Here is a 15,082-nt window from a genome sequence, read left to right on the forward strand (position 1 = left end):
AATTAAGATCCCAGAGATACACCTAGCAAAAGCACAGCTTGCCCAGGCTAGCAGTTATAAACTGCCAACCCTTAAGGGAAGATGGGGAGAAGAGATCACTTTGAGCTTGGGGACAGTGTGCTTCTCACCCAACTAAAGCAAGTTTTCACCTTTGCAGTCCCTTATCAGCAGATACTACAAAACCAGGGTACATCTTACTTCACATTGTCCCCCCTTTAAGAGCCAGAAGCCTGCTTGAAGCTTGTTGGGTAAACTCAAGGAATAAGGTGACAGCACAATGGTATCGATGTGGGGTTTGGTTACTGAAAGAATTACTTGTGGCTTACAAAGAATGACATAAAACTTGTGCTTTCATGACTATGTTCCTACTGAAATCCATTTCAGCCACTTGAAAGCTTGTTCAGGTACACCCACCCGTGATGCAGATCCAGCTGCACTGCAGTACAGACAGCTCAGCTACTAGCCAAATTACCACTGGGGATAGTCAATAATTAGACTATGCATGAGATTACACAAAGGTAACATGAAGGAGGATCCTTTGAAAGCCAATGCCATGCTATCATATGAAGGACAAAAGAAAAAAAAAAAGAGAAATGAAAAAAAAAAGGCAGCAATCTTCCTGCTCATCCCTCTGGGAATGTAATTCCTTCCTTTCAGCACAGCAAAGCTCAAATATATAGGACACAGTGTGGGACAGAGGGTCAGTGGGTTACACTTATTTATACACTATCTGTATTTGGTTCAAGGACTCTCAGATAGAAAATAGAAAGAAAAAAGCCTTTCCCTGATGGAGCTTTCAGCCAGTAGAAACTGAAGATAATATTGTACTTTTACGACATGCAGTAGATCACCAAATTCATTTTTACTGGGGTCATAACAAAGGATTTTAAGCTCTAGCCTTCAGAGGTAAGGAGCTGGTGCACTACTCATACGGATTTGTCACGAGGTGCCTGATTGCTATTGTGGTTTTGGGGCAGGGCGGGGGTGTTTGGTTTTGCACTCAGCTATGTAGTGGTCCTGAGTTCAAGATTAATTATATTGTTACCATATCTGAAAACAATACACATTAAGGGAAAACGTATAACTTTTACATAAGCCAAAGGAAAGCAATTTGAATAGTTCAAAAAAGCAAGCCTGTCCTAGCCTATATTCCTTACTTTACTAGCATTGTTAGTGCTTTTTATGATTTTTTTTAATTTTTTTTTTTTCTGTTTAAATATCTCTCCCCACATGTATGAATGGTTTCTAGCTGTAGGCTGAGAAAAGCTGTTACAGCTATACCACATATCTTTCTGTTTCCAGGTCAGCTTTCAGCTTGTGGGTGTTGCCAAGGCACTGTGCGTGTTTGCTTTGAACTTTTGGGCTCGTCCTTCCATTCTGCCAGGATCAATTACAAGGTTTGCTGTTACAAAACTGGGTCTAGTGACCTGGACACTTTGCTGCATCCCTGGTGACCTAGAGAAAGAAAAAACCAAACTCCTGATGAGAAATTAAAAAGCCATGCGAAAAACAGCTCAAGTTTAATGTTTAGGAGAAGTAATTAATCCACATGCACAAAAAACAACAGCAAGAAATCTTACCATGATCAAGAGTGCTGGAATAAGTATAGTTGGGTATACAGACAAAAATCAACAAACATCTTCTATTCCCTCTTAAAAATCCTCCTCTATTCAAAACTCTTTCAATGCACCCTGTTAAAAGAACCTTCTCACATACTCTCCAATTTATGAATATGGGGTTCTTCTTCCCTTGCCCAGAATTTTAAAGTAGAGAACCATAGCATTTTCTTTTATTTTTTTTCCTTTTCCCTCTCCTCAGCTTTTGCCCGTGGCTGGCAGAACTCAAGCCATATATACTAATACCTGGGGGAAAGGTAGAAAAACACATCTAAGAATATGCGCATCCACAAGGGTCTCTGGTTTTGCCAGGAGCACTGGAAGGTAAGGACAATTAAAACTGTGAGCCAAGCTGGATGTAAAAGTTAAGAGCCATTTGCAAAAAAGGCTATGATTTCTTTAAAAATAAACCACAATTAATATAAATGGAGACTATGATATTATTTAGCCCCCTTCATAAGAAATAAACCTCAAAGCACTCTATGCTTTTAAATTAAATTTGTAAGCAAGTAGTGTTGCCCCCATATTTACAAAAAATCTGGAACTAGCAGAATTTATGCAATATATATTATGTTCTGATCCATACTTTTAAAGTATATTGGCCTATACTCAGTGACAAATAGGGTTAGGATTATGGACCTGATCTTTTAAGAACTTTTAGACAAATGTAAAGTTTCTTTCATACAAACACGTGAGAAACTTCCCCTCAGTTTCCCTATTCTTGCTCAAAAGAAAACATTGGACGGCAATTATATAATCCATGTAACAGATTTTTCACACTGGGAGAGCAGTTCCCTGGAGACAGATCTGTAAAAGGACAGAGGTCAGACAGTGAGTTTAGGAGATGTATGTTCAAGTGTGTGTCTCACTAGTAAATCAGGCCTTTTAATTATTTGCAGTCTGTGGCAGAATTTCATGGATATGCCTATTTTTACAACATTCACTCCTGAGCTGAGGCTCCTTTATTTCAGAGGACAGAAATCCAGACTCTGAACAGCAAATCTTTGAACTTCATCAAGTACCCTTTAAAGGTTCATATTGCTAGCACAAGTACTAAATTTTGTCATCTTAAATATACAGTAGAGTATCACTATGTTAGTTATCATTATCATCTCTTACTCACTGCCAGAAAGTTAAGTGCCTTCAATCAATCCACAATGTGAATTTTCATCATCCAATAGTTTTACTTTAAAAACAGTATCAGTAAATATCTGCAAAATGAGCCCATTATTTTATTTCATATATTTCTTGAAAACGTTCCTAAAGTATAACAGTACTTTGTATATATATATTTCTTATTTTTTACAAACCTATGCCCACTCATTTTTTCCTTGTATTCCATCTGTATCTGCCTCCTGTCTCAGCTGCTTTAAGGCAGAGACCACCTTTCTATTCAATATTTGAACAGAGTCCTGCAAAATCTACTTGGCCATGATTAGAGCTCTTAAAAATACAGCAATACATGCTCTATCAGCGATAAATAAATGCAGCATTGATTCTTTTCACTAAACTGAACAATATGTTCTTAAAATCACAGGTCATCTGATTTTGCTGATTCACTACAGGTAATGCTAGCCAGCAAGATTCAGATGAACATTTTCTGATTCTTGCACTGCCGTTCCAAACATCACCTTCAGTGTCCTTTTATATACAAGCTCTTTAGTAGAGGTAGGTTTACTTTAGCTCTTACACTTATTTATAATGGTCCTCTAATCATCATTGTAAACAATACACTGAGGCTGACAAACTCTGTTACAAGAGCAATCCCAGTAAAATCAGTGGGATGTGCTTCTGATTTAGGACTTTTCCAAACATTGAGTACTTGCTGACTCCATTCATGCCATATATTGTAAATGTTTATTACCTCATTACTTAGAGCTGTAATAAAAAAGATCAGTTCCACCCTATCCAAAAAAAATAAAATAAAATAAAATGTATCTTCAAAAACCAAGAGACAGGCTTTAAATCATGTATTATCTTTAACATAAAAGAAAAAGTTTATGGGTGTTTTTCTCTTACTTTATGTTATCTTGGTATTTATTATATGCTTTATGGCTAGAAACTCACTAATTATTTTTCATCTAATGCAAGGGTCTTGTGTAAGTACCTGAGTTAGGGATTTAAGAAAAACCTGAATATCACAGGAGGTATAAGTATAATGCCATGTTTTTATACATTTTATGAAGAAGCAAAACCAAATTCATTCTTTCTTCCATAAAAGATCTACTATCATTTGCTGGATTAGACTATTTGATATGATAGTTGTTTCAATTTAATTTGAAGAAAGGCAATCCAGAAGAAAAGCTTTACTCAAGCACAGAAAATTAACACACGCCTTTTTTATGGGTTGATTGCGTTTCAGTGTTTTTTCAAGTGATGACTCAGGTTTTCCTTTTGTTTATCCATCCAACAATTCCCTTCTAGCTAGCTTATTTTATTTTTTTAATGGAACATGTTAATGAAGTAGCATATTTTGTTAGACAAACCTTGATTTCTCCCCTCTCTTCTTCCTCTCCCTCCCACAATTAAAAAGCAATCACATCCCAGAGCATCACTATCTATTGAAATGGAAAGTCTTTAGGGTATTTTGGAAGCAGGAGACTGCAAAGTTTGACGAGGTACTCCGCTGGCAAGCTTTCAAACTTATTTGCAGATCAGGACCTCTTTTGTAAAAGCCTCCCAGGAGGAAGGCAGTTAGACACCTGCCAGTAGCCTGCAGTGGCACCATCCCACTGTGATGTTAATGAGATGAATGAGAGCACCAAGGAGAGCTGCAATAATTACAGGGTGAAGAGCTTGTCTTTTCCTGGCCCTTCTCTCTGGGCTGCCTGTTCTATAAAGCAGGGTCTTTTGTAATACTAATTACAATGTTAATTAAACATTTCTTTGGAATTTTGCCCTCCATTAATAGGTCAGATAAACAGGGAATAGCAATGACAAGCACAAGTCATTATCAGCCACATGAAGAAAAATACCATTTATTTGCTCCTTTCCTTTGGTCCCTCCAAAGACTAACTTCTAATTTTGTTTTGATTTATTAAACAGACACTAAACCCACTGAAGTATAGCCTTTCTGCACAGAAATAAAATAAAAAACAATTCCTGCGATAATGGAGTTAAACCTAGTTCTAAGGACCCTTTCACTATAACTCACTCTGGTCCATGTTGGCTTGACCCCAAATTTTAAGTGTAATCATGAATCTGTCTCTAAGGCTGCATGAAACACCTTCCAAACACAGAATTTAAGGAAACATTCATGACAGCTATTGATGACAGCACAAATCTAGCTTGATGGCTTGGTCTGGCATGAACAGCACATGGCATTTCAAATCGTTGCACTAATCCCATTTCTAACCCAGTACCTAGAATTACAGGAGTGACCCCTGCTCAGATCAGAACTGAGCACAAGTGCCTGGCAGACATCGCCACAAAAAAGCTCTACCCCTTGCCCAACAGCCTGACACAGCCAGAAACTCCCATCCAGGTTTACATGGAGCAGTAATTTAATACATCAGCAATACTATTTCAGTGAAATAACTTCTGGGGGCCAGGTGGTCTTAACTTTCCTTATAGTCCACATTGATAGGGCACAGGAGGGGACCAGACTAATTCTAAATTTCTTCTTTTGATATTTTTCTCAAATATGTATATGTGTTTTTAACAAGCACTTGATGACACCAAACAGAAATAATCCATTTTGAATGAAATTAAGCCAGAAGATGCAGTTCAGGAGCACAACTAATACACTCCAACAAAGATAGTGAAAGAACCACCCTGAAAACGCTAGAAGGCCAGGCACAGAGTTTTACTCTGCAGATTCATTTCTACTGGGCCATGTCACTTGTGAATGCAGACAGAGACATTCTCTAATTTAATCCTATTTTTACTACCCTAAGATAAGAAATTTCTTTTTCTTCACTTTGTCAGATAACAGAAAGTCAGTTTCTGTTCCTGTTTTGACAGGGAAACGGGGACTGGCACAAAATGAAGAATTAATTTTTTTCCCATACAGCTCCATTACTTTGACAACAGCACACTACATGAGAAATATTGGCAGCACCAAGCCCATAATATGGTATGAGTAAATATTAGAAACTTCTGAAGGTTTATGACAAAGGTATCTTTAGTTGTACTACTAGTACCCACGCCACGGTTGGCTGTGGCCACCAGACTTCATTCTTACTCTCACCTTCCTCCATGCAATGGACTTGAAAAACAGTCCGGTTTGCGAATCATCTAAACTCCTCGCAATTTGCATCATTACAGTGCAGGGTGGGCATATACACAAAAACTGACCCAGGTTGATTTACAGATTCATAGAATTGACCAGAGTTTTGATTCTTTCCTCAGAGAGGTTTGAACGAGTTACAACCATCCCAGCTCTGACCGCTTTTATTTCACAAAGCAGAAAATGTGACTGGGCAGAGCTCTGAGTACTCCCGCCATTTCCAAAATGCCCCACGAGCCTAATTCTCTCCTTGCAACCTTCTATCACCCTCTTCTAATGCAAAAAGACAAAACAAAGAAAGCCCTTGTCTCGCTAAGACCACGCTGCTTAAAACAGCTGTCCTGCACTGCCACAGCCTCTGTGAAAATACAGTCTCACGTGCTTTGGTGAGTCAAATAACTGTTTTCTCCTACAGTCGCAAATCCAGGTGTACGTTGTCAGCTCCAGTGGTAGAAATGCAAGGAAATTACCCAATCTGACACTAAAAACATGGCCACGATCATCAAGACTCTAGTCAAAGCTCTTCTACTCTGCCGAAGTTCACGAAAATTAGCAAAGTATCTTTTACATCTTTGGTAGTTCGCTTATCCTTGCTTATCATACCCGCCATTTCAGCCACGTTTGTAATTATTATACAATGATTGTCAGGATACTAAAATGAGCTTGCAGTTAGGGAACAATATGGATTTAAACAGAAAAGTCACAAATAAAACCATATGCAGCACTGATGCACAAAACAATTTTGATTATCTGGTCTGATTTTGTAGGCCATGTTTTTACAGCAAAAATCTGTATCTCAGTCCATAACTTCTGAATTAGAGTACATAGTTTTCAAAAGACATTCATTCTTGATTTACAAACTTCAATTGATATATAACTCAAAGTACGCTTTAATACATTTCTATAATGATTAAATATCTAAGTTATTAAAATTTGCCTTTATAAAAATCAGAATTTATCTAGTTTCAGTTTCTGGACACTTGATCTTGTTATACTTTTTCTAAGATTGAAGAACCATGTTTTTCTCCACAGAGGTATTTTCAGATCACGACCCAGTCACCTCTTAACCTTATCTTTGATAAGCTAAGCAGATTGATTTTCTTAAAATCCCCCACTGGAAGAGCATGGTTTTCTTCCAGAAGAGAGATGACATAACTTCATTAAAAAACTTCTCTCAAACCTTATGATACGGCTAGGTGGAGTTCCACAGAAAAAGTATTACACTTCTATCTGTTTTTAAACCACACTATAAAAATTACCGCTAACATAACAGAAGTTGGACCTACAAAGTACCCTTCCAATCTGAATTATCCTATGATCCTGTAATTTCTCAATTCTTCAAGACAGCAAACAAAGCAGAAAATGAGTTTTAAAAGCCACATAATCAGTATGTTTAAGTAGCAGGCACTCTAGTGACTTCACTAGAACTGTATCATATAACACAATTGATGCTGTAGTTCCAAGAGCAATAGAAAGGCTATAAATCATCACAGTCCAAACATAAATATGACTTAATAGGGAGGTACAACAGTTATATAAAAATAAAGGAAAACATTTGTTACCATTATAGTAACTAGACTTCTGAAGTATATGTTATAAAGACTTTAGGAGACATACTAATTGCCCTATACAATATGGCGCTCCTATCTTTCTGTGAAAGAGGTATCAGTCTATAAAACTGAATGTTTCAGAAGTAGTTTTACAGACCAGTTATTTAGCTTCATTTCCATTAAATTTTGCAAGAACACCATAATAACTGTGTGCTAAATGTATGGCAGTTTCCTGGGAAATCACTTTTCACCAGACAAGACTTTAACCATGCCGGGGAACATACCAGCATATTGCAGCAAAGCAATGTCCATGCCGTCTAGGGCCGCTGCATTTACCAGACACATCAGCTGCTTTAACCTGACTCATCCGTCTTGCAAATCTGTCCCAGAATGCTGTGTTATATCCATACTAACCTTAACTTCTCTCAATGTCATTCTAAGGAGTCTTAATTTTTGAAATGCAGAAGTTATTACATTGGATTACTGGTTTGAATGCAAGTCTTTGGATCAGGTGCAGTTTGGGTAAGTCTACGTCAGTGATTGTGCGTGGATCCGGGTGTACTTTGAAGGGAAATCTCTCGGACCTTCTGTGTTTACCCTAGCTTGGTTTTGTGTTCCAGGACAGTATCAGAGCAAATGATCTGCATCCCTTTTGATGAAATTAAGCCAGAAGACACACTTGAAAGCTGGTATGAAGGAACCTCCCACAAACGCAGGTGTGGCCACAGGGTTTTGCTCTGCAAATTCACTTGCTAACATAGTCTTTTTATAATTTAATCCTATTTTGATCACTCTTATCTGTCAAAATACAATGAGAGAGAAAACACCCTCTGAGCCAGCTGTTTGTAACTGCTTTCTATGGTTCTCTCATTCAGCATGGTTATAAGGTAATTCAAATGAATTCAACCCAGTGTGTACATATATGTGCACCTTTGGGTATAGAAGCCCAAGGAAGCAGGAACTCAGGTTTAAAAAAGCAAGCACTTCACACATGTACTCAGTTTTTCATAGACTTTTTTAGTGTGCATACTTACTGCGAATGCATAGTTTATTCTATCAATGGTCTGTGGTTAACACTCCCTATGTACTTATTGGCATGATAAACTGTAATGACTTCATAATAAAAAGCCCAACATAAATGCAGAAAAGCAAGGAATTTTGGAGGTAAGACTTGAATTTCATCCCTCACCCTTCCTTTGGAACTTTATGAAAGAGTTACATACTAGTTTCTTTAGGCACAAATATAGAAAACCAGCATGACAAGAATATAAACAGTGAAAATTGTGTGTGTTCTGACAGGGTTCCCATATTTCCTCAGAATTGACATTTTCTGTCATTTTGCAGTTTCCCAAACATTTTTGTTGCAGTTTTGTCCTTTATCTCAATGATAACTGTACCATTTCATACCAGAGCTAGGGCTGAAATAATTCGATACGTTTTGAAAAAAAAAAAAACAAAAACTAGTTGATAGTTTACACTATTGAAGAACATGTTAATAAAAGAAGGATGTCAGACCACGTATCACCACTTAATACTGAGTTGTGAGGCCTGTGACATAAATGCCATGAAAGAGCTCTGAGTTTTGGTTGGGGTTTTTTAGTGTTCTTTGGGGTGGGGGTGGGGGGGGTGTTGTGGGGTTTGGTGGGTTTTTTTTGTTTTGGGTTTGTTGGTTTTTTTGTTTTTTTTTTTTTTTTTTTTTTTTTTTTTAAGAAACAGAAGCATGCTTTCAGGGAAGTCTCACTTAAGGTTTGTTCATTTGGCATTCCCCTACCACATATAGAGCTAACGTCTGGCATGGTGTTACATTATGCAAAGTATAGGCTTACTTTATTGATTATTAGTATAAAGAGATGATTTGGATACCAGGATCTAGCAGTGTGTACTCCTGAAATCATGACCTTACAAATTGATTTTAGGTGCCTTGCTTTATATTGTGTGACCTAGCAGACTTTCTGCAGTCTTCAAAAGTAACTAGCAAAATGCCAACTGAAATCCAACAGCTCTGCAGATGCTCAGCATTTTCCAAAATCAACCCCAAATCACATACTTATATTGAGTTAGGATCTTGGTGTCTGATCTTCTTTAATCATAACTTCCAGCTCACCTCTGCAGCCTGATTCCCCACCATATAACTTCCTTGCTGAAAGCAAAACACATTAATGTTCTTTCTACCTTTTTTTACTGGATCTGATGCTGTTGGACAAGATTCTTCTGACCTATTGAGAAGCTTCCAAATTGCTGGAAGGGAATTTGGCTGAAAGATTCCCACTAAGTGCTCATGCAATGCTTTGAAATTTTGCCTGTGAATGATTAGACAGTGGTTAGATGAATAAAAAAAAAAATCTACATACAGGATGTGGTGGGATTTCAATTCCCTACAAAGATACTATTTATAAATTACTCTTTATTATATTCAAGTCATTCATGGAGCTTCGGTGCAAAACTAATTTTTCTCCTGCTGAAATAGAGAATATTCTACTTTTACTGCAATAACATAGAATTCTAGAATCAGTTACTTGGAAACGTCATTTCCAGAACAGTCTATACATATTTCAACAAGTGTTTTCATGGGAAGGAGATTCACAGAAAATATAAGGTCACAGAATTTTGTTTGGGGTGGGAATTTTTCAACTTAAATCCATGAAAACTTTTAAAATTTTTAAAAAATTAGTTACACATTTGAGATAAAAATTGGAATTCTTTTAGGGCAAATGCATTTTCCATACTGCAAAATAAATTAAGGGAAGAGACTAATATCACTATTACTTCTGTGTAGGAAACTAAAGTTTTGAAGACTTTAGTTAGACACCAAGCTGAATGATCATGCTTTAGTACATCATACGTCAGAATCATTCAGAGTTTCCTATGCTTGACATTAATTCAGCCCATGAAATTCTGGCCTGAGTTGGAATAACAGAGAATTGCTTCAGTTCACCCAATATTAAAAGGCAAAACCATGCAGAATAGGGATACAATAAGAAGAGACCTGTATCTTCAGGAGCCCTGTTCAAGGCTCACTGCATAGCTAAACAATTCTTTTAGTTGGTGTAGTGAAAAAATTTGCCCTAAATTTATCTTTTCACAGAATATTTGGGGAAGAAGCTAAAAGGCTTTGTTCTCAGAAAAATGTAAGAGCTGCAATTACACCAAGCTCCTTGTGGAGTACCCTGGTGGGAAGAGGGCCCTTGTGCAACGTCCTCTTCTGTAAATCCAAACAAAAGTCAGGCATAATACATTTCAGAATGGAGATGCCGAATTCCTCTGCTACTTCAGCAGAACAAATCAGGATGCATACTTCCATCCTGCATATCAGGATGAAAGAGATCAGTGCTGGAGACAAAGGGGGGAATAAAACAAATTGTCTGCAGTGAGAAAAACGAGATGGGGAAACTCCACACTCTGCTGAAGACTATTCAGTGTTCTGTCCTTTTTCTCAAAAAATAAGTTTTCTTTAGTTTCAGATATACTTGATCATTTTTATTTTTTAAGAGAAAAAAATCTTTCAGCAGAAAAAACACAGGTTTGCATTTGCAGAGCCAACATAGTAGCATATGCTAACACTGAAAAACACCCTCAAGCCACTGCAGGGCAAATGAAATACAGCAGTGATAAATATCTGATATCAGAGATACTAGGTGCAATGCAAAAGAAAAAATATCCTCTGAAAAGATGTTATCTAGGATGGAGTAGCAGATGGACCTAATTATTCACAAGTCCTCCTACCACAACATGCATACCACTAACAGATACTTAAAGGGTCTGTCTAGCAGTAACAGGGTAGACTTCCAACTACTCTAGGACACTCATTGTCTCCACTACAGTTACTTTATGTCAGCAAGTGGGATTATGCTCATTTTAAATAAATTCTAAGCTGTTGAAATCTTCAATCTTGCATCCTCTTTCCAGTGTTCCCTTATATCATTATATTTCACTTTTTTGTGATATTATTGTAGCTGTTGCAAACATTAACACATTTACATTGAGTTGATTTCCAAACAAAAAATCTGATTGCAAATGACAGCAAGAGATTTTATTTCAACACACATCAGCAAGGAGAAAAAAAGACAGAAAAGATTTAGAGGTTGCATGTAATGCTAGTCAAAGGGAGACAACAGATAAGCAGAAATCATCCAGTCAAACAGGAAACAGCAGCAACAGAAAAGAAACAGGTAATAAGGAGAAGGAGTAGGAGAAATTCATGGCATAAAAGTAGTGAGGGTGTTAAAAGGGCTGATCCATATAGTATTATTTCAGACCTCAGCCATATTTACTGGACCTTTAAGGATGCTGGGACATTACTCACGTCCATTTCAACTCTGACATCCATAACTTAAATCCCTGAGCTCCCCAAATGACTTTTGGTTTTCTGTAGAGACCCAACCTATCAAACAGCAAAGGGTTTCTGCCTCCTGCCACCAGCCCTAGGTGACTCCTGGAGGATAATCAGTACACAAAAATATCTATTTATATGCAGCCTTCAAGGGGACTCATAACTCGAGCCTCCATGCAGCCAGGGGAGGGGAGTGATCTGGCAGCATTTGATTTCACAACACTCGAAGGACAAGCGTCTCCATCCAGCACGGCTGGTTCCGAGTCACACGGTCCCTCTCCTCGGCATCAGCTGCGTGTGACTCAAGACACACTCAAGAGCTGCTGGTGGGCAGTATTGTTTCAGTGAGCACAGAGATCTCTTCTAATCATTTCCAAGCCGGAAAAGGCTGCATCACCTTGAAGGACCAACCATCTTGATATTTTTTTTTTAGGACTCAGGGGCGAGGTTGTGGGTCAGAAACCAAACCAATAAACTGGTTTGCAGGCCTGTGCTAAGAGGCCAATACAGGAAAAGGTGAGGTCAACGGATTTATTACTAGGCTCTGTCACTCTTCAGATTTTGAAGATCTGAGTAGAAATTAATAAACTATTTCCAGAGTGAAAATGCATTGGAGATCATTGCAAGGCAGAAGAGGCTGTCTTTGTACCAGGCTAGGTTGGTTTGATCTCAGTGGCCTAATGACGGTGGCCTTCAGGTAGAGCTCTCCCATTAAGTCTCTGTGAAGGTCTTTCCACAAGAAGGAAACAGATGCAACCACTAACAGGGAAACAAAGGCCAAGCCACAGCCTTTCCCCTCCCTGCAGACTATGCAGCAAATTGAATCAAGCATGGTATGCCCCCAAAAGTTCATCTCATCCTAACTCAGACCCTCAGCTGTAGAGCAGAGCTGAGCCTTAAATTACTATTACCAGCATAAAATCCATTGCCTCAACTGTCTCTAATTCTCACTCGCTACAAAGTCCTGGTCCACACACACAGACAAAAATTAAAGATGACTAAGCTTTACCTTCACCCTTCAGAAAGCAAATCTCAGGATGACCACCACCAAGCCAAACTGACACAGCGGGGGGGAATCTGGCCTGCCAGGGCCAGCGCTAAGTACATCCCGGGGATGAACAGAGGTGCTTCTCTGCTCTCCAGCACTATCGATCCACCACTTAACAACAGCACTGAATTCTCCCTTACTGGAACAGCCTAGGCACTCACAAGCAGAGTTAGGGAAGCTCTTTCAAGCCTACCAGGCCTCCTCCCCAGGAAGCAGAATCAGGTAAGGGACTCCTGTGCTAGTGTTCCCTTAGAAGTTGCCTTCAAGTACACTGCAATTACACCCTTATGAGTATTTCTATTCTCCCTAAAGGGAAAAAAAATGATCCAAAATGTGCTTTTGCTGTTTTCTAGTATGTCAGCTGTCTGCTCTGCAATACATGTCAGAAGCAGCTGTAGTTCTTAATGGTGTGGGAAGTTTGGGTCACTGTCCTGCTGGTCCCATGGCAGATAGACAAATTCAGAATCTGTTCTCTCCCCTCTCACTTTTATTTTTTTGCTTTCTCTGAACAGCTTGACTGGCAGACTAAAGAATAATCCTGTTCACAGTTAATGTGCAGTAACGGGATTGAGGAAAAAACTGACTTAAGAAGCTTTCATCTGGGTCAGGACATATCGATACCATACTTAAAGATATACACTCTGCACCCTTATACAGAGATAAATGTTCTGACTTTAGGCTTTTAAAAAAAAAAAGCCACCACACAAAACACTCCCATGACAGAGCTACTGAACCATTAGACTATGTGAAACAATTTCCACTCACAATGTTTGCTTTCTTCACAGGTTATGAAGTGCTGCAAATGAGTCTATAAAATGTTTCCTTCCTATACGAAGCCAGCTATGCAATAAGGGTTTATTTTCACCAGTTCTGAGTACCCAAAGAACAAGATAAAGTCACTGCATCAAACTGTGCCTGTCAATGTCAGAAAAAGGAGATCAACCTTTTTGGTCACAGCCATCTCTGACAGCCACTGATCCACTCACCGTTTTGGGACAAGACAACTTTTGTGTTCCTCAAAGTCTTTTCTATGCTGGATCTCTAAACCTGTTTCATCAGTGGGGATCAACACCATGGATTTTATCTCTTGCCAGTGTCTTCTCTTCTGATATTGACAAGGTGGGTCTTTCTGACAATGACCTCAAGGAAATCCAACAAGTTCAAATCCCACAGTCTTCAATTTCCTGTAGAATGTTGGATATGAGTGATTTTTTTCATTACATTTTATTACAGTTCCAATATCATTAATGATAAAAAATAGTACAAAACAGTGGCTGTTATAAAGAAGATAGCTTTACCAGCCCAGCTTATAAACAGTCTGAGCCAGCTTTTCAGAAGCCTTAATATCAGTCTTGCATAGCTAGCACTATAATACACCCATATTATGCATTTACTTTGACTGTAATCCCAAAGTCTTAAATTCAGCTCTTGCTTGTGTATGTGTATATATGCACAACTCATCTGGGTTGAGTGATGTTGAGCCTGCTTATATTAGGCTTAGATTCAGCCCATAGACATTTTTCCAGGAGTTAGACTGTGGGTTTTTGTAGTGTCACAGAGAGTCTGGGTGGGGAGAAACATCTAGATTTCATCTGATCCAACCTTCTGCTGAAATCAGGGCCTTATACCAGGTTATGCAGGTACCTGTCAATCAGATGTTTCCAGTACACAGGATCCTACCATTTCTCAGTGCAACACATCCCCATTGGTTTTCATGGTTCAGATATTTTGGCCCTCCCCCCACATTCAGATGGAGCTTCCCTGACACTGTTTATGCCTGTTGCCTTTGTCCTGACACCACATACTTGTGAGGAGAGCCCTTCCATCTCATCTATAATTAATTTTAGAGATTGGGAAATTGATTAGCACCCCACAAAGCCTTCACTTCTCTAGATCGAACATTCCAAATTTCTTCATCCTTCATTCATATAGCAAGTTCTCTAATGCTCTAAACATCTTGGTGACACCTCTACTGAACTCTCTTTAGTTTTTCAGTCTCTTCCTGAACTGGACACAAAATTCCACCTGTAGCCTATCAAGTGCCAAGTAGCATGAAATAATCGCACCCCTTGTTCTCCCGGCTATACTGCAGCCCAATAGACAGTTTGCTTTCATTGCTGCAGCGCTGCACTGCTGGGTTATGTCCAGCTTGCTGTCTACTGAGGCTCCCAGGTCTCTCTCAGCTGTGCTACACTCCAGCCAGTCAGAGCCCAGTCTGTATTGCTGCTTGGGATTATTCCATACCAGGTGCAGAACTTCACATTTATCTTTTCTAAAACCTTGTTGGACCAGCCTTTTAGCCTGTCAAGA

The 15,082-nt window shown here is 38.7% G+C and overlaps 1 long non-coding RNA gene across 1 annotated transcript in view; it reads right to left on the reverse strand.

The window, feature by feature from the left end:
* Positions 1-1,298: 1,298 nt before the first annotated feature.
* Positions 1,299-15,082, reverse strand: part of LOC142600436 (uncharacterized) — a 59,046-nt gene continuing 45,262 nt past the window's right edge. Inside the window, exon 3 of the long non-coding RNA XR_012833909.1 lies at positions 1,299-1,455. This is a non-coding gene — a long non-coding RNA (uncharacterized LOC142600436). The remainder of the gene's footprint in view (positions 1,456-15,082) is intronic.

This window comes from Balearica regulorum, chromosome 2, assembly GCF_011004875.1.
Source record: "Balearica regulorum gibbericeps isolate bBalReg1 chromosome 2, bBalReg1.pri, whole genome shotgun sequence".
In the NCBI taxonomy this organism is placed as follows: domain Eukaryota; kingdom Metazoa; phylum Chordata; class Aves; order Gruiformes; family Gruidae; genus Balearica; species Balearica regulorum.